The sequence below is a fragment of the Monodon monoceros genome, unplaced genomic scaffold (genome assembly GCF_005190385.1).
Source record: "Monodon monoceros isolate NGI ecotype Baffin Bay Population unplaced genomic scaffold, NGI_Narwhal_1 Super_Scaffold_15, whole genome shotgun sequence".
Lineage (NCBI taxonomy): Eukaryota > Metazoa > Chordata > Mammalia > Artiodactyla > Monodontidae > Monodon > Monodon monoceros.
The window spans coordinates 31,719,815-31,737,679 of record NW_021703771.1 but is presented as its reverse complement, the minus strand read 5'-3'; the positions used below and the strand labels follow the sequence as shown (position 1 = coordinate 31,737,679).

The 17,865-nt window shown below is 46.5% G+C and overlaps 1 long non-coding RNA gene across 1 annotated transcript; it reads right to left on the bottom strand.

The window, feature by feature from the left end:
- Window positions 1-1,350: 1,350 nt before the first annotated feature.
- Window positions 1,351-11,315, bottom strand: LOC114896372. Its single transcript, XR_003793760.1, has 3 exons — window positions 10,390-11,315; window positions 4,160-4,271; window positions 1,351-2,898 (listed from the first exon to the last, which is right to left on the bottom strand). It is a non-coding gene; the product is annotated as an uncharacterized LOC114896372 (long non-coding RNA).
- Between the last annotated feature and the right edge of the window lie 6,550 nt (window positions 11,316-17,865).

Genomic DNA, 17,865 nt, shown 5'->3' with positions numbered 1-17,865 from the left:
AAAATGAGACTATGATTCTGGAGTAATTGCCTTTGAAACCAGTTCCCCAAGAGGAGTTTGAAAAAGTGTTTTCCCCAATGGCAGCCTGTTGGAAGTAGGAATTTGTCCTCCCAAGATGGACGTTCACTCAGCTGTATGAAAAGTCATTCTCTACTTTTCTTGGGCCTAAATCCCAGTAATGAGTTTTTTTCTAGCTGTTTTTCTCAAAGTTTTAGACATTTACAACTTGATGATACTATTTCTCCTTTCACCTGGGATCAGTGATTTTTTTCTTTCATTGCTGATGTAGAAAATTAGCTCTCTTAGAACCCACAGAACTAATTAGCTGTGAACCCACAGAACTAATTAGGGGCCACTGTGGATTTGCTCAATTGATTTACTCTTCAGTTTACAACATTTTCTGGCATTCATAAGCTATTAAGATTAGTGCTAAGTTGCAGCTCTACCGTGCTCTTGATGCCAATAGCACGCGGAGGTGAGCTGGGCCTCCTCTCCTCTCTAATTTAGAAGCCATTAGGAGACATTTATTTACTTCAGAAGTGCACGACTGGGCTTCCCTGGTGGTGCAGCGGTTGAGAGTCCGCCTGCCGATGCAGGGGACACGGGTTCGTGCCCCGGTCCGGGAAGATCCCACATGCCGCGGAGCGGCTGGGCCCGTGAGCCATGGCCGCTGGGCCTGCGCGTCCGGAGCCTGTGCTCCGCAACGGGAGAGGCCACAACAGTGAGGGGCCCGCGTACCGCAAAAAAAAAAAAAAAAAAGTGCATGACCATCAAGGTTATCAAGTGCTAATCTCTGCCATCTCATCAAAGGACTGAGGGACAAAATCTTTCTACACCCACAATGTTTATAAATGCCTTTTGCCCAGTTCCTGTGGCAACTTCTCCATATTCTGGGGAAAGATCAAGGGTAGTACCTATGGGAAGAAAAAGAATAAAGTCGTTTCTAAATGATGCTCTCTCTGCACTCACTTGAGGCATCTGTGTACTTCCTTGTGGTCCAAGTCTGCTTCTTTCATCCAACCGAAAATAAAGCACCTGAGCATCTTCCCTTTTCCATTAAATGCTGAGGCTCAGCCACAGGGGCTGAGATGGAATCCTGGTGTTTGGGAAAACAGTGGAGTCACCCAGGCTACCAGGGGTGCCTGTTCCACAGAGGTCAGCTGTCATGAGCCCATCTGAAATTGGCATCAGGCTAAAACAGGGTGTGTGTTCCCTTGGGCCATATCAGAGGAGAGTGCTCAGAGGAGGAGCCTCAGGCATCTTAGAAAACTCCAAGTCAAGCGGCACAGGGACCTGATTGCAAACAGCCTTTCAGACGGCAGCTCCTAAAAGCAGGTGCTCCGCCTACTGACCCACCCCGATATTTTGGGGTTGAGGGGTCCGGGTTTTCCCTCCCCTGGGCAAGAAGGAGGATGAAGGACTTCATGCCGGTCTATTATTAATGTGAGTGTTTACCTTTGTCACTGATGTTTACCTGGGGATTTTTATTTGATTAATGTAACTTAATGTCATATATGTAAGCTGAGCTCTGATGTATATATTCGTTTATTTAATCAAATCTTTGTGACTCTAGATTAGAGGAAGGTGCCATATTTATTCCTTTTAAGTTTAGAATTACTAAACACCCAGGATAGCTTCCCAAAATGGAAAGTGAAGACAGGTGATTCTTCTAAACTAGTATCAGGTGAATTATTTGCTCAGGAAGATGAAGAATGTAAAGTTAGATTCTGAACCGAATCCCTAAGTTTGCAATAATGTTTCTCTAGGGTACATTCTACTGACAAATTTGCTGACACTTTAAAATACACAGAATCTGCTTTGGAAACTGGGTTTTGCCTAGAGTCAATGTTTTCCTGTAGGATCACATGGCCAGTCTCAGGTGGTTGGCTGCCTAAGAGGTAAAGAAAGAGAAAGGTCCAGAGAAAATTAGGGATAAACTAGAAAGGTTATACCCTATGGTCCTTCCCTCCTCTGCCCCCCTGTTCCTTTATTTCTCAATCGTCACTTGAGAAGCTGACAGTAACTTAAATATATATTGTTTGTATAGATAACTCTAATAATTTGTCATGGTATTGTCAGCACAGAGCAAGTTTTATTGAGAGAAATCTGCTTGCAAAATACCTTTCCTCCCACTCTGCCCACAGGTCAAACTACCCCGTTTTTGACACATATGAATGTGACTTTAATAAGGGAATAAAACACAGACTCACTCACCCTCTCCTTTGTTTCCTCAGCCTCTGTCTCTATGTCTCTGTCTCTGTCTCTCTTCACTTTTTATTTTTGAATTTGCTTGTTTGTTGGGGAAGAGAAGGGGTGGGTAAGTGCTATGCGGAGACAGTAGTGATGAAAATCTCTAGCCCCTGAGTGACACAGGTCAAGTTTCTCTGTACGCTGGCAAAGGAACCCACAGTCACTGCCAAAACCACAGAGTAAAGTCTTCTAAAAATCCCCTCAGACATCGATGTGTTAAGAGTTAAGCCTTTTCATTTATATTTGGACAACCACCTGTTGACTTCTACTGGTGCTTGTCAAGGGCGGATAGATGGCGGGAACCTGCAGCAGAATTAGTCCATTCAGAGGGCTTGATGCTCCCCTTTGAAGACCTTGCCATTGTTTTCAGTGGAGCCTAGTCAAGGCTCATAAGATCAAAACATGAAAAACAAAAAGGAAAGAGTTTACTTGGGGCAGGGTCTCACTCTCCTCTTGTGATTATCACGGCATCCGCAGGCCATCCTGTTAAATCCAGGGATCGATCAGGGCAGTCTTTACAACGCATTTCCCAGTCCTGAAATGTGGTGGGCGAGAGCCAAGGAAAAGACAAGGGAGAAAGTCCACGACGGCAGGGCCTTCCCCATGGCTCCTGCTCTGCCTGAGCATTTTCCAGGGCAAGTTCTGCTCCTGCCATGAAGAAAGAGGGGAATATGAAGGCAAAATAGAGCCAGAGGAAAGGGAACGCAGCACAAAGTGTGCTTCAGCTAAGAAAGTCTCATTTAAACCAAATCTCAAATTTGTGATGGGAAAGTCGACCACCATAGGATGGCATCTTTGGCAAGGCGCAGACAGTTCTAGGCACTGACAGAGATGCCTAATTCTCCAGCCTGCCTTGATCAAGCCACTTCACAAGTGTTCTGTGAACGTTTCCTATACCCTAGGCCTTATGGCAACTCTACGGTGAACCCACCATGGATCCTGCCCAGATGAAAATGTATGTTGTCAATTACCCTTAACAACCCCTAAAGGAGATCAGAAGACAAAACTCAGAACCATAGGTCTGGTTTTGCTGAATAAAATATTCCAAAGTCTCATTTTGGAAACAATTCCTTGGCCAATCCAACAGCATGAGCAGCGGATGGGGGCCTTTATTTACCAACATGACACTTATTGTGTACACGGCAGATCCAGAATTATGCGCAGGACAAATAGCTGTAGAGGCAGCTGGGGTAAGAAAGCCAGTCTTGCCCTCCTCCTGTGAGAGCTGTGACGTCTTGACAAGGGTGCACCTAGCTCCACCAGCTTCCTCCTATGGCTCCCCTTTCCCTCCCACAAACCACTCACTTCAAAGCCACTTCTTCCTCCACCTGCCACAGACACGTGCTCTGCCACAGCTTAGAATTCATGGCCCTTCACTCTCATCCATACCGACACCAGCCAGCCCCTCAACTCACAGCAGCAGCAGGGTACGCAGACTCTCGGCTGGGCACTGGGGAACCAAGGCTGAGCCCTGATGGTTTGTCCCTGCCCTCAAAGTCAACACCGTCAGTCCTAAACTGGGGTGTCTGTGAAGTGCTGTGGGAACCTAGAGGGTCTGCATTGGATTTTGCCAAGAGAGAAACAAAGGCTTCTGTAGTCCCGATTAGATGCAGCATCAACTGCAACCAGACCTGAGGCAGGGCTCAAGCAGGCAAAGCAGGATTAGGGCTTCTATGGCGCTATGGTTGCTCATCAGATGCTCAGTTCCCCGGATTTATCTTTCAATTCCCCAGACAGGCATCTAAAAGCGGCATTTGGCTTTCAAAGCACACAATGAACATGCGTGTCATCTCCACAGTGTAGTCAGGAGCAGAGGTAGGCACTCTGCACAGCAAAAGAAAGGGTGTTTCCAACTGCATTCCTTCCCACCCTTGCATCACTGCCCCTTCTATCCCAGGGTCTCACCTACCCCTTCTCTCCAGATGAATCCCGTCTGTCCACGTTGAGGGCCACTGCCAGACTGTTCTTCCCCAAAGGCCATGTGCACCTTGTCCTGGCAGATTCTAATAGAAACAGGCACACTGACAGGGTTGAAGTGAGAAAAGTTTAATGAAGGGACTGTGCAGAGTGGTACAGGGTTTTGGGTGCCACCAAAGGATGATGGAGCACCTAGAAACTAGCAAGAGTAAGAAGCCCTTACCACCTCCAGGTCTAAGAGGGCAAGGAGAGAGAGACCTGCAGCTGTACAGGAGGGGCTGTCCACCTATGACCACCGCCAAGGTTATGGCAGGAAGAGGACAAAACACTAAACAGTCCAGCATTTCCCTCCCCCATTCTCCAATGGCTGCCCACTGGTAGAATTCAATCAGAGGCTGAAGGGAGCCTAGCTTCCCCTTGGGATCCTCTGAATAGGTTCAGTACTGGGGAGAAGAGAGCAGGGTCAAAAGGGCAGAGAATGGATCTGTCGAGGGAGGGGCAAATAGAAAATAACCAGCACACAGCTACTATGAGATTGTTCAGAAACCTTCAATCTAATGGACACTTATTGACTCCCGAGGATACACATTGCCATGATATTACTTCTGATTCACACCAGACCCGTGAGCCCTGTGGGCTTCAAGCCATGAGCTGCAATGGGACAGACAAGCCTCTAAAGTAGGCAGCTTCTGGGTGGGTGTGTCAGCACACAATGTGGATGCAAATCTGGAACGCATCTGGAGGTCTCAAAGCCAAGAAGAAATGCTGATAGCCATGGGAATGGGGTGATGGCTGACACCTTCGGGTAAAGAACACTTGGGGAGCTTGCTGGGCAAAGATGAGACAAGGACCGAGGCAGGGCCTTCCAAGACCCCTGCACTGAGCAGTTCCTCCTGACTTGAAGAGAATTTCGTATTGCCTAGCGCAGCACCCAAGGCCTTCCTCCCCTGGGCTCCGCACACTTCAACATTCCTTCTCGCTGATTCCAGAGACAAACCCTCATCTCTGGTCCAACCTGCCTCCACCTTTCCACCCCTTCCTCCTTTCCCATACTCTGTGCCTTGGCTTGCTGACGCCCTGCTCCTCCTTCACAAACGCTTTGGCCTGGCCGATGGCTCCCTTTCTTGACCCTAGGTAGTTCCCACTTCTCCACCACACAGCACGTGCTGTCTTATAGGGCCTGGGTCTTTTGTCTCCACCCCATATGGAGAATTAGGCGCTCCATGTGTGTTGGATGTAGATGGATCCAAAACCAGTTGATTCAATCACTTGCTTATTTTGGAGGTAGCCAAACATCTTTGCATCCAAAGGCCAACTTTTTTGTTTGTGTCACATTAGCCCAACAGTGTAGACTAATTTGTTATTCCTAAAACAGCACTCCAAAAATAGTAGTGGTGGTATCACTGGACTATATGGGTAGACTTCCAAAGGGAGTATGCAGAAAGGACAGTACTTATTTGGAAATATATTACAGTGGCTAAAGGCATGGTAGGCTCAGGAATCAGATCATCTATGTCAAATTCTGCCTCTAGCACTCAATTCCTTGCAATCTGGGGCAAGTTACTTAATCCTTCTGTTTTCTTATTTGTAATAGTGGTACTTATTTCATAGGTTTGTCAGGCAGATCAAATAAGAGAGTGCTTGGCCCAGGGCCTGACAGGTAGTAAGGCCTTAATAAATGCTGGAGATCACTGTTATAATTACTTTTAGCCCCTAGAGTCTAGCTCATTAAAGTTAGAAGGAGCCACACAGAAATTCTAGTCCAGTCACTTCATTCACAGATGTGGAAATGGATGCTCACAGCTCAGGCCGTGATCAGGCAGAGCTCAGCTATCATAAAACAAGGCTCGGGCTTCCCTGGTGGCGCAGTGGTTGAGAGTCCGCCTGCCAATGCAGTGGACACGGGTTCGTGTCCCGGTCTGGGAGGATCCCACACGCCGTGGAGCGGCTGGGCCCGTGAGCCATGGCCGCTGAGCCTGCGTGTCCGGAGCCTGTGCTCCGCAATGGGAGAGGCCACAACAGTGAGAGGCCTGCGTACCGCAAAAAAAAAAAAAAAAAAAACAAGGCTCATGTTCTTTCCTTACTGACCAGTATTATTCAAGGGAATGCATGATGGTTCATACCTGTACGGATCCACGCTTTCACTTAAATTACAAGCAGTGGGGCAGAGTGATCTGGATCTGCTTTTTGTTTTTAATTTTCCCTGAAGATTCCTGGTGATCCTTATAGGAACACTGAAAGCAAACGTGGAGAGTATAGCTGGAGTAGAAGTCATGGGGGTGTTTTGTGCATGACACGTTTTTTTCTTTTTTTAGACTAGTATCTCAGTCACGGGCAAACACTTGTAATGAAAATGTCCACCTATAGGTGGCAAACTTACACTGCTGGCATTCTGTCCTTGGGTGCCCTTGCAAACAAATGCCACTGGGGATGGAGATGAAAGTGAAATTTAAAGAAAGAAAACAAGAAACCTAAATGCACCCAGAAATAACAGTCTCACACAAATGTACAATGAAAAAACACCCACATAGTTTCACAAAATACTTAGCCTGATTCGTCTGCAAAAACGCCTCGTGGAATTGCACCAAATGCATTTATTTGAAATATATTTCCAGAGGCCCTACAACATAGCACTCCCTGGCTTGCAGTGAAAAAGACATACTTCACTGCCTTCCCAGCCCTGACAGTCCAGTGGGTGGCCTTCCACACACAAAGCACTTCCAGCAACAGCTCTCATTTGGTCACAGCCATTGTTCCCGATTTCCCAGATGAGGAAACAGAAGCTCAGAGACACTGAGGGCAGTAGCAGTGGAGACTAGAGCCCAGCCCTTTGGATTGCAAGTCCTGTCTCTGTCTGCCGCTGTATACCGCCTCCAACACAAGGCAGAAAGGGACGAAATGATCCAGGATTAGGGAATAGGACTAATTCTGTTGGGGTTTATCACTCACAAAGGAGCCCCAGCTGGTTCTTCCAGAGTTTTTCTGAATAGAGTGTCCTCAGCTGCCCCCGCTAACCCAGACTCGCTCCCTAACCATGGGGGGTAGGGCTGCTTCCCAGAGTACAGGTCTGGACCTCCTGGGACCTCTAAGGAAGGTAATGAAGAATCTAATTTATCAACAAGAAAAAAAATCCTTCCACACTACTTAAAAAAAATCTTTGGATATAATTCAGTTTTTTTTTAATGTCTTTAATTAGAACAATATTAAATGACTGTTTAAACACAGAGAGTAAACTCACTCCTTGCTCCTTTCATGAGTTTCCTACGTATTATCCCAGACCTACGGCTGTGTATTTACAGAGATGGGGGTACGTAAGTGTGCAGATAGAGTTTTCTTTACCCACTTTATGTATCATTCTGCTACTTGCTTTTTTCATTTAACGGTGTATCTTGGAGAGCTTCCTGTAGATATATGTCACTCGGTTTAATGTGGCATGGTGATTTATAGTTTGGATGTACCATAGTATATAAAACATTCCCCTACTGGTGGGTATTTAGGTTGTTTCTGCTTTTTTCACTATTACAAACAGTTCTGTAGTGAAATCCTTTTACACATAACTGTGCACATGGGCAAGTAGCCCTGAAGGATAAATCCTAAAAAGGAAAAATTGTTGGAACAAAGCACATATACATTTTAATAAGTACTGTTAAATTGCCCCCCAAGAAGGCTAAACTCACGTTTCTGTTGACTCTTTCCATCTTTTTTTTTCCTTTCTCTCTTACTGACTTTCTATTCTCATCCAATTCTCTGGGTCACTTTTTTTTTTTTGCGGTATGCGGGCCTCTCACTGCTGTGGCCTCTCCTGTTGCGGAGCACAGGCTCCGGATGCACAGGCTCAGCGGCCATGGCTCACGGGCCCAGCTGCTCCGCGGCATGTGGGATCCTCCCGGACCGGGGCATGAACCCGCGTCCCCTGCATCGGCAGGCGGACTCTCAACCACTGCGCCACCAGGGAAGCCCTCTCTGGGTCACTTTTATCCCATGTTCTAACTTTAACCTCCAAGTCTTCCTTCTCCCTCCTTCTCCCACATCCAGTTCATCAGAAAGCCCTGTTGTATATACCTTCAAATATGTCCAAAATCCAAGCCCTTCTCACCATCTCCACTGCTAGCACCTGGTGGAAGCCACTGTCATCTCTGTCCTGGATCCGGTGTGGCCTCCTACACATCTCTCTGCTTCTGCTCTTGGCCTCCTTCAATCTGTCGTCAACACAGCAGCCAGAGTGGCCCTGCTAACACCAAGTCAGATGGTGTGGCTCCGCCTTCACTCAGTGACGTCCTCATGATGGCCTCCACGGCCCACGTGATCTGCCCGTCTTGCTGCTTATCCTCTATTCTCCCCTCCGCACCCCATTCTGCTCCAGACACCGACCTCCTGCTATTCCACGAGCGCGCCCCCCCACTTTGGGTCTTCGCTCCAGCGGTCCCCTCCCTCCAGACATCGCTGGACTTACTCCTTCACCCCCCTTCAAGTCAGCTCAGGTTGCGCCCTCTCAGCAGAGCCACCCTGACACTCTTACTTGATCCTGCAAACGCCCCCTCTGGATCCCTGTCCTCTTTTCTCCTTTTTCTATTCCCTCAGCACTTAAAACCTCTTATCTGAGATGTGACTTTTTATCATGTTGTTTATCTCCCCCCATCTGAGTGGAACTGCCCCATAGGTGGGGATCTTTGCTTTTTTGTTCACTGAAAAATCCCGAGTACACAGAGCAGTAGCTGCTACACCAGAGATGCTTAATAAATATCTGTGGAATTGGAATTGCCATTCATCCCCCTGTTGCAATTATGAAACAGCTTCACAGAGGTGTGGTTTTGACACTGAGGCATTCCCTAATGGATGATGTTGTGCTATGGATTGAAAAAATAAGTTTCAGAAAGAAAAGGTGGAAACATTGGACATTATCAAAATCTAAAACTTTTGCTATGTGAAAGACCCTAGAAAGGAGATGAAAAGACAATTTGGGGAGAAAATATTTGCAAATCACATATCCAACAAAGGGTTTATATACATAGAATACATACAGAAACTCTCAAAACTAACAGTAAAGCACCATAGAATCCAAGTAGAAAATGCACAAAGGACATCAACAGACATTTCATCAGAAGGGAGACAAAGATAGCAAACAAGCACATGATAAAATGCTCAACATCATTAACCATTAGGGAGATGCAAATTAACAGCATAATGATATCAGACCTATCACAACGACTAAAATAAAAAATAATGATAACATCAAATGATGGCAAGGATATGGAGAAACTGGATCACTCATACATTGTTGGTGGGAATGTAAAATGGTGCACTCTCTCTGGAAAATAGTTTGGCAGGTTCTTTTAAAACTTAAAAATGGACTTCCCATACAACCCAGAAGTTGTACTCTTGGGCATCTATCCCAGAGAAATGAAAACACATGTTTACATAAAAATTTGTATCCAAATGTTCATAGTGGCTTTATATATAACATCCCAAAACTGGAAACCACTGGACTGCCCTTCAGTGGGTGAATGGTTAAACAATCTATGGTAGCTTCATAGCATGGAATATTATTCAGCAATAAAAAGGAATGAACTATCGGTGCATGTAACCACTTGGATCAACCTCAAGGGAGTTATGCTGAGTAAAAGCGCCAATCTCAGAATTCACATATTATAGGGTTCCAGTTTTATAACATTCTTGAGATAACAAAATTATAGAGATAGAAAACAGATTATTGGTTGCCAGGGTTTAAGAATGGGAGCAGGGGAAAGGGACAGGTGTAGCTGTAAAGGGCAGTGTGAGGGAACCTTATAGCGATGTTATAGCTCTGTGTCTTGATGTTATACTAAGCTACACATGTGACAAAGCTGCATATGACTACAGACACACACACACACACTCAAGTGCATACATAACTGGAGAAGCTTGAATAAGCTCTGTTAACATTGGGGCAGGCTGGGTGAGAGTGAGAGGGGTGCGCTGAACTTCCCCGTACCTTTCTTTGAAACTTCCTATAAGTCTATAATTAGTTCAAAATGAACAGTTAAGAAAAATTACAAGAAGAAATCCAGGCCAGCTAGTAAGCTGCTCTTCTTTCAGCCCAGAGATGCTTCTGCTTCCTTGACTTCGTGGGGATATTTGTCCCTTGGGTTACTCTCTTTATCTTTAATACACGTCACCCCTTTTTACTTGATCGTGTTCTAAAAGTTTCAATCACTTTTCGAAAGAAAATCTGGAAATACTTACTCCGGTGAACATTATTCCTGTGGGGTTCTGGGGAAGTTACTCAGATTTCTGTTCTTCAGCCTTCCCTTTGGAAACTTGGAGAGATGTCATCTGTCCCCTTCCTCACAGGAATGCTGAGGATTACAAATTCACAGAGGTTCCAGGGAAGTCCTGAAATCATGGAGTGAATGAGAATCCCCTCCACCGAGTGCCCTTCACGTTCTCCTCACTGCACAGGTGCTTCCTTTGCACTGTCTCCTTGGTCAGGTGCCAGCTCATTCAAGAAAGATGTGAAGGTTCTGTATGAGCTATGCATTGCTGACCATTGGATAACTGGTAGTTAATAATACTATTAAATATTCTGGGCCTATGGTGATTTATACTCTTCCTCAAATTTCAAATTACTCAAAACGAGTGTGATTTTTCAAAAGTTACCTTGAAATGCATAAACGTATTGTTGAGTAAATAGAGTTTTTAAAATAAACACATTCAGCTACCTTAAAGCATTTTCCCCCTGAATTTGGCCAATAGATTTCAAAACTTTTCGTGCATATCAATGTCAACACTTTTGACAAACTCTCCCCATGGTGCTTCCCACCTGCACATGTTCCCCTCTTTCTCTTCATCACAGTAACCTTTCTTTTTCACTCCCCTACTTTGCCTGGAACATGCCCTCACTAAACAAATTTGCTGTGTCACTTCTACTCTTATACTCCCCTGGAGTAAACCATTATTTGCTGGTTGCTCTGACCAGCACTGGCAACTGGGGTTAACCACTGAAACCCCTGCATGATGATTTGCAAGGGTCATGATAAACATTCCTTGACATGTGTCACACAGCCTAGAATCAACAAGGAGGGCAGTGTTAGCCCAAGCGAGAGCTACTCCACATAGCGCCTTTGTGCAACTTAGAAAAAGGTACCTATCCTCCCTGGGTAGGACATAGGACTGAGTCCTGGCTGAATTTCAATCTTGACCTGCCCAGGTGGGGCACAAGCTCCGGAACTGGACTCAGACGCTCTAGACCAAGCTCAGGTACACAAGCTCAGCTCCTTCTGACCTTTGCACTGACTCCATCATTGACTTGCAGTTTCTAAGAGCAATCACCTGACCCATGTGTGACACAATTTTTTTCCTGGGTCACAGTAAAAATTATAAAACACTTGGGCACAAGGTATTACAAACCCATCCTGTTACAAGTTTCTTTTTTTGTCACTGTGACAGTGGTGCCAGTACTCATTGGGAGATCAGCAGGTCACTCAGCTCTAGCACAAGCTCAGACCATTTTGGTTTCCTTTAATGAGGCTATTTTTGTCCTTGTTTAGTTTTCCCTTTTCAGTGCAGTGGTCTGTGACTCACAGACTCCATTCATGACTTGCTATCGGGGGCCTGAGGTACACATTCTCTCCAGTTGAATGAGAACATTTGACTCTCTCTGTCAATTTGCAGTAGAACACAGCTCCCAGATTTTCCACACTATGGGATACCAGCTCTGGACATTTCTCATTCTGTGTTTATCTCTGTCAGCTAGTCTGAAAATTGGAACCAGAAACACTTGACAAATCACTGGCCACATTATGGTTACAGGTGGTGACATATTGCTGCTGCCGCTGCTGCTTATTCATGAAACTGGAGGTTAAGACCCCATTTCTGAGATGTAGAGTAGGGAAAACCCCACATAAAACACCAGCGTTGGACACAATATCGCATAGACAGTTTCCAACTGAAATGCCGGTTATTAGAAGTCATGTGGAGTCAGGAGTTGCCATGGAATCCATTTGTTTCTAAACCAGATCCTCCTGCTGGAATAGTTTTTCATTATCATGTCTTTCTTACGGGAGGAGGGGGGAAGAGGGACAGAGAGAGAGAGACAGACACACAGACAGATGGATGGGGGTGTAAGTTGATATAAAACTATGTTATAATTCTTATATACTCAAGCCCTAAAATTAATCAGAAATTTAAAAGTTTAGGGAGTGTTAATATCAGCTTTAACATACATTCATATTGCTGTCTGGTTTGGAGGAAAACAGTCACATTGCCATCACGTGACTTCTGATAATTCAGGGAGAATATACAGTGGCTTATCATATGACATTTACCTTCACAAACAAGTTATCAGATCTCTGGGAGTGAAAATAAACATCAAAGCAGATCTAGACTACGGTAGGTAGGCTGCACACTTGCAGCACACTAGTTTTCCCTGTTTCTCCTATGTATCATTTTTATTTAGATTCTTAACCAGATCATTACAAGTTTTTCCTCTGAAACTACTGCCAGGATCAATCTATCCCCTTGTTCCTCCAAGTTATTTGCTTAAATCTTGAGATGTGATTGGCTGGCGTATGTCCATGTTTGAGTTGTTTTTGTGGTAAAGTCTCCACGTGTTTGTAGGTAAAATACAAAAACAGTTGGTTCAAATATCAACTTGGGACAACTGAGTTTCAAAACATACAGAATCCATAAATTAACCACTATTTTAACATACGTACAACACAATTGAAGATAACTAGTCAGGAGATCAGTTGGATGAAGACACATTAACATTATATTTGCATATTTATCTTCTGTGTTTTGCACTAAAGAATATTTCATATGGGGGTTGGGGGAAGTCTCGGTAGATGACTCCGGAACCTTGAATCTGTATTTCTGACTGTCTCCACTTCCCAGAGTTCTGGTGAGCTCTCTCCCAGGGGTTCAAGAAACCCTTACCTCCATTAAAAGCCAGGTCCCAGCTCTTCCTCCAGCCCAAGGCCCTTAACCCTGTCCAGAGCCAAGAGGGCCCCATCCTCAAATGTTTCTGGAAAGACAATTCAAGAGGAGAGAAACTTGAAAAGCCCTTAGGCATATGAAAAGATATTCAACCTCTATAATTAAAGAAAAACGAATTAAAAGTAGACTGAGTTTTTTTCACCTATCAGATTGGCCAAAAAAAAAAGGTTATAATGCGCTTCATTGCAAGGCTGTGGAGAAACAGCCCCCCTCGTGCACTGCTGGTGGGAGTGTCAATGGGCACAACTTCTGTGGAGAGCAGGGTGGCAATATCTATTAGGAGGACAAATGCACATACCCTTGATCTATCAACTCCACTTTGGGGAGTCTGTCCTGTGGTTACACGGGTACACAGGTAACCGACATGTATACGGCGTTCATTGCTGCACTGCTTGTAGTAGCAACGATGGGGAACAACCTAAAGGCCCTCAGTGGGTGACAGGTTAAATCAATTATACTGGTATATTCTTAAAATAGAACGCTTACAGATGTTTAGGAAAGAAAGGATGAGGAAATTGTCATGGAAAAAATCAAGGTGCAGGACAGTGTGTAAAAGTATCAATCCTAACGTTTGCTTGAATACACCTAAAACAACTCTAGAAATATAATAAGAACTTAAATATTGTTGCATAATAGTGGACACCGATTGGCAACCAAACGATGCATTTGCTTGGTTTGCAAAGCATTTTAAAATTGGATTTCACTTAATAATCTGATATCCAGGTGAGGAAAAAACGTGAAGCAGGCCAGGTGTTAAGATAAGAAAGGGTGCCGGTAACTTAATCTGTTTGGATTTTGCACCCAGCTTTAGGGTCATACCTCAGACACAACTGAAGCCGGGTGGAGGGACTCTGCAGTGTGAGCACGGAGGAGTTGACCCGTTTTACACCAGGAGTGGGGCTGTGACTCACGGATAAATATCCTGGTCCCAAACCTCTCTCCAGGTTTCCAGGCTTAGGAGCCGCAGCCAGGAGAAGGCACACGTAGCATCCCCATCCTCCCAGGTGTGCTAGGAGCAGCATTTGTCACAACAGGTACAGGACCTAGGGCCCATGATAGTTTCAGGAGCCCACAGAATGTTTTTATTCTAATCTATTTTACAAAAGAGAAGAAAAGAATAAATCTAAGATTAATGAATATATGATAATGAATTCAGGCAGAATTACACTAGTCTTTGCAGCAACCCAATTGTAAAATATAATCTTTAGGATTTTTTATGGAGGAAGGGGCCCATAGAAACATGACAAAAGCGTCCAAAGACTGACAAAGTCATACTGTCCCAACGTGGCCCTGCACAGGACGGAGCACGCGCCACTGAAGAGGAGGCTATGGGGCCCAGCCAGGGCCTCTTCCTCCAGGGACAGTTCCCCTGCACCAACACCACACACATCTTGGGTCCTTTATGCTCAAGGACTCTGGCAAAATTAGGGAATGATTTCAAGGCCAAAAGGAGAACCAATAGCTTATCTGCTATTTTTCCAACGTGTCCTGCCCGAGGTGGATTGACCCAAGCCCTCTGGACTTCTTCTCCAGTGAGAACCCTGGAACTCTGGAACCTTCTGGCAGTGCTCTGAGCACTTTCCTGCCCTTTGGAGGCCACCCCCCCCACCCCGCCAAAGGGTGGCCTGGCTGGGTTCCCCTGCCTCCTCTCCCTCATTGTGAGGCCACCATCCTCTTTCTTAAAGAGGTAGGAAGGACCCATCTTCACAGCCATGAGCCTCACCCCTGGACCTCAACTAGACAGTCATATTATTTTATGCCATATGCCCAAGCTCCTACAGCAGGACTCTCACTTTAAATCTTTTCCCTCCTGACTGACTTCTCCAAAGACAAGCTGAGAAAAGGCAGACAGAAGCAACGGTTCTCAAAGTGGCAGCAGTGGTTCCCTCACTGGCAGCATCAGTATCTTCTGGGAACTTGTTAGAAAGGCAAATTATTGGGTCCCATCCCAGATGTGCTGAATCATAAACCCTGGGAGTGAGGAAAACCTGTGTTTTCACAGGCTTCTCCAGGCAATTCCCATGCAGGCTCAATTTCCAAAACCATCAGCTAGGAGCAAGGATGCCCAGACTTTCAAGGGCAGATCCCCAAGTCCTAGGACGCAGAGGTGATGAGGCTACCTAGAGTGGGACTCCAGTGTGCCCCAGAAGCCAGGGGCACTTGGTCCCCGTCCCAGAACACAGAAGTACAATACTTCGCCGGGATCCTGCCGTGATGCCGGAAGGCAGGAACGGGCGGCAGCTCTTCCAAATTTCAGTCTGGAGGCGCCCCAGCCTAGTTAGGCCGCAGAGTCGGGGGAGGGGGAGGGCGGGGAGGGAGGTCCGGGCGGCCTTCACCGCGCAGTGGGAGGCGGCGCCCGCACCCCTCTCTCAGAGCTTGTCCTCACCCCTGCTTCTGCGGCTCGCGGAGCTGCCTGGTGCTCGGACCACCCCCGCCCCTCCCATACCTTACGAATGCCAACTCCAGAGTCCAACTGGGATTTCCGATTCCTAAATCAGAATGGAGCCCGAGGTCCATATTTAAAAGCTGCGCTCCGCTGAAAACTGCACCCTAAGGGACCCCGGCGCTCAGCCAGGTCTGGAAGCCCCGTCATCTGTTTACGGATTAGAGGCATCCGCCTCCCGAGAATGCACTCACCGCCTAGAGAGTGCAGGGCTAGGGGGTCCTTTTCAGGCGCTCGCAGCACAATCCCGGGGTACACTGATCCCAGGAACTAGACTCAAAGTTGGGCCTCAGGGAAGGGGAAACTCTCCAGAAACCTAATCCAAAGGCTCTCAAAGCCAGACAGTGAAGCACAAGCCCTCTGGATCCACCCAGTTCTGACGCCCCTCACCCGTTTCGAGGCCGCGGACGCCTCTCCGCCCCCTTCCGGCCACCTCGCCTCCTCACCCCCGCCCCCCGCACGTCCCGGCCACCCACTCGCGCGCCCAGGCTTGGCGTGCGCTCCAGCAGCGCACCGAGAGCATGATTTGGCCTGAAAATCGGAAACCGATTTCGGAATCAAAGTGTCTTTCAACCCCAAGTCGCAAACCAACGTTCATCTTCAGCTTTTTGCACACCCCGATTTGTGCTCCTGGGCCCTGCTTTACTGAATTATACACACACACCATCCACAGCTCTATTTCTAGAAAGGAAAAGTGTAAAATGTGCCGGCGGTCTGAGCCGCAGTCACCCACCCGCTCCTGTCCTCAGAATGCGCAGGTCAGAGGGTTTTTCAGCTACTGTTAATGTTTGAATCATTCAGTTCTTTAAAAGTGTGCACAGTTTAAGAAGCACTGTTGTTTTTCAGCGACCAATTCAAGGTTATATTAGACTACAATTTCAAAATCTGGGTGAAAAATATTATCCAGAATATTTAGAGAAACTATATAAAATCTTTACTTGCCTTTGCCACTCTCATTTTTCAAGTTGGAATATTTTCCTTTCCTTCCTTCCTTCTTCCCTCCCTTCTCTCTCTCTCTCTTTCTTCCTTTCTGCCTCCCTCCCTTTCTTTTTTTCAGTGTGTAACAACTGAAGCTAATTTTTTGGACATGTTAATGGTCAATTCAGACAGGCACCTGAGAAGTAATACCTCAGAAGAGAGCTGTTTTGTTTTGTCATAAAATAATGTATACTTTCCCAAACCTCCTAATCAAACAAGTAATATTTACAGTAATTTAAAAAATATTAAATACGCCCCTAGACTTTGTTTTCTAGCAGACTCGCCCGGGTTAAAGTTATAAGGGACCCTTGTTTCTGCCTCAACATCACAACGTCTAAATGTGGTAATAAAATGGGGCTAGAACAGGATTCACTTACATGGAAGAAGAAAAATGTTAGTATTTCCCTAGACATTAGTATTTCCCTAGGTAAATTCTCCTTTCCACTGGTAGAGGGTGAACATCTGGATATAACACACAGAGATATTGAAGTGACCAACTTCAGATTTTGCATCTTGAATATAAATACATCCGTCATCCTGACATTGGCCATTGAATAAAATCTGTGCCTGTGTGCTTTGTACAATTGTGTATATGTGATATGCAAGAGTGTAAAAGTGCATGTGTGCGTCCCTAGCAGTCTGTTTTTGTTTTGTTTTTTTAAGTGTTACGGGTCGGGGGCGACGTGGGAGACAGATCACTCTAGTTTTAAAGCAGCAGGGCTCAGGGAGGAGTTACCAGAGGTAGGATAGAGGTCTGTGCCCGAAGCAGGGGTCGGGGCCTCTGTGCTGAAACCGGCTCGCTGGTTTGCGCCGGAATTCCTCTGGGCGTTCACTCGTTCTTTTACAACCCAACTCAGCTTCTCTAGACTGCGACGTTGGGAGCAGACGGGCGGCCCTCAGAGGACCCTCCTTTTCGTTCTGGGCGCTCAGAGCGCGCGGGACTCCGCACGCACAGGCGTGTAGGTTCTCGGCTCTGCCACTGTGGGCACGCCTTGCCCCCCCCCGCCCCCCGCGAGCTTGAGCCCTGGACCTCTGCACGTCTTGGCGCCCAGGCCCGCGGAGGGCGGCATCCATGCGGGCAGCACCCAGGGTCGTCTCGGAGGAGGAGGAGACTCCCAAGTGCGCGATGTCGCGGCCTCTCTGGGCTGTTTGCTCTCCTGGGGAAGGGGGTGTGTGGCGGGGGAAGGAAGAGGATGTTTGTTTATAGATCGGCTCCGGTTTCTTCCCGCGTTAGGACCGCGTAGACAGTGCCCGATCGCCAGAGGGCTGCAGTTTGAGGCACCCGCGCCAGGAGGAGACGGCCT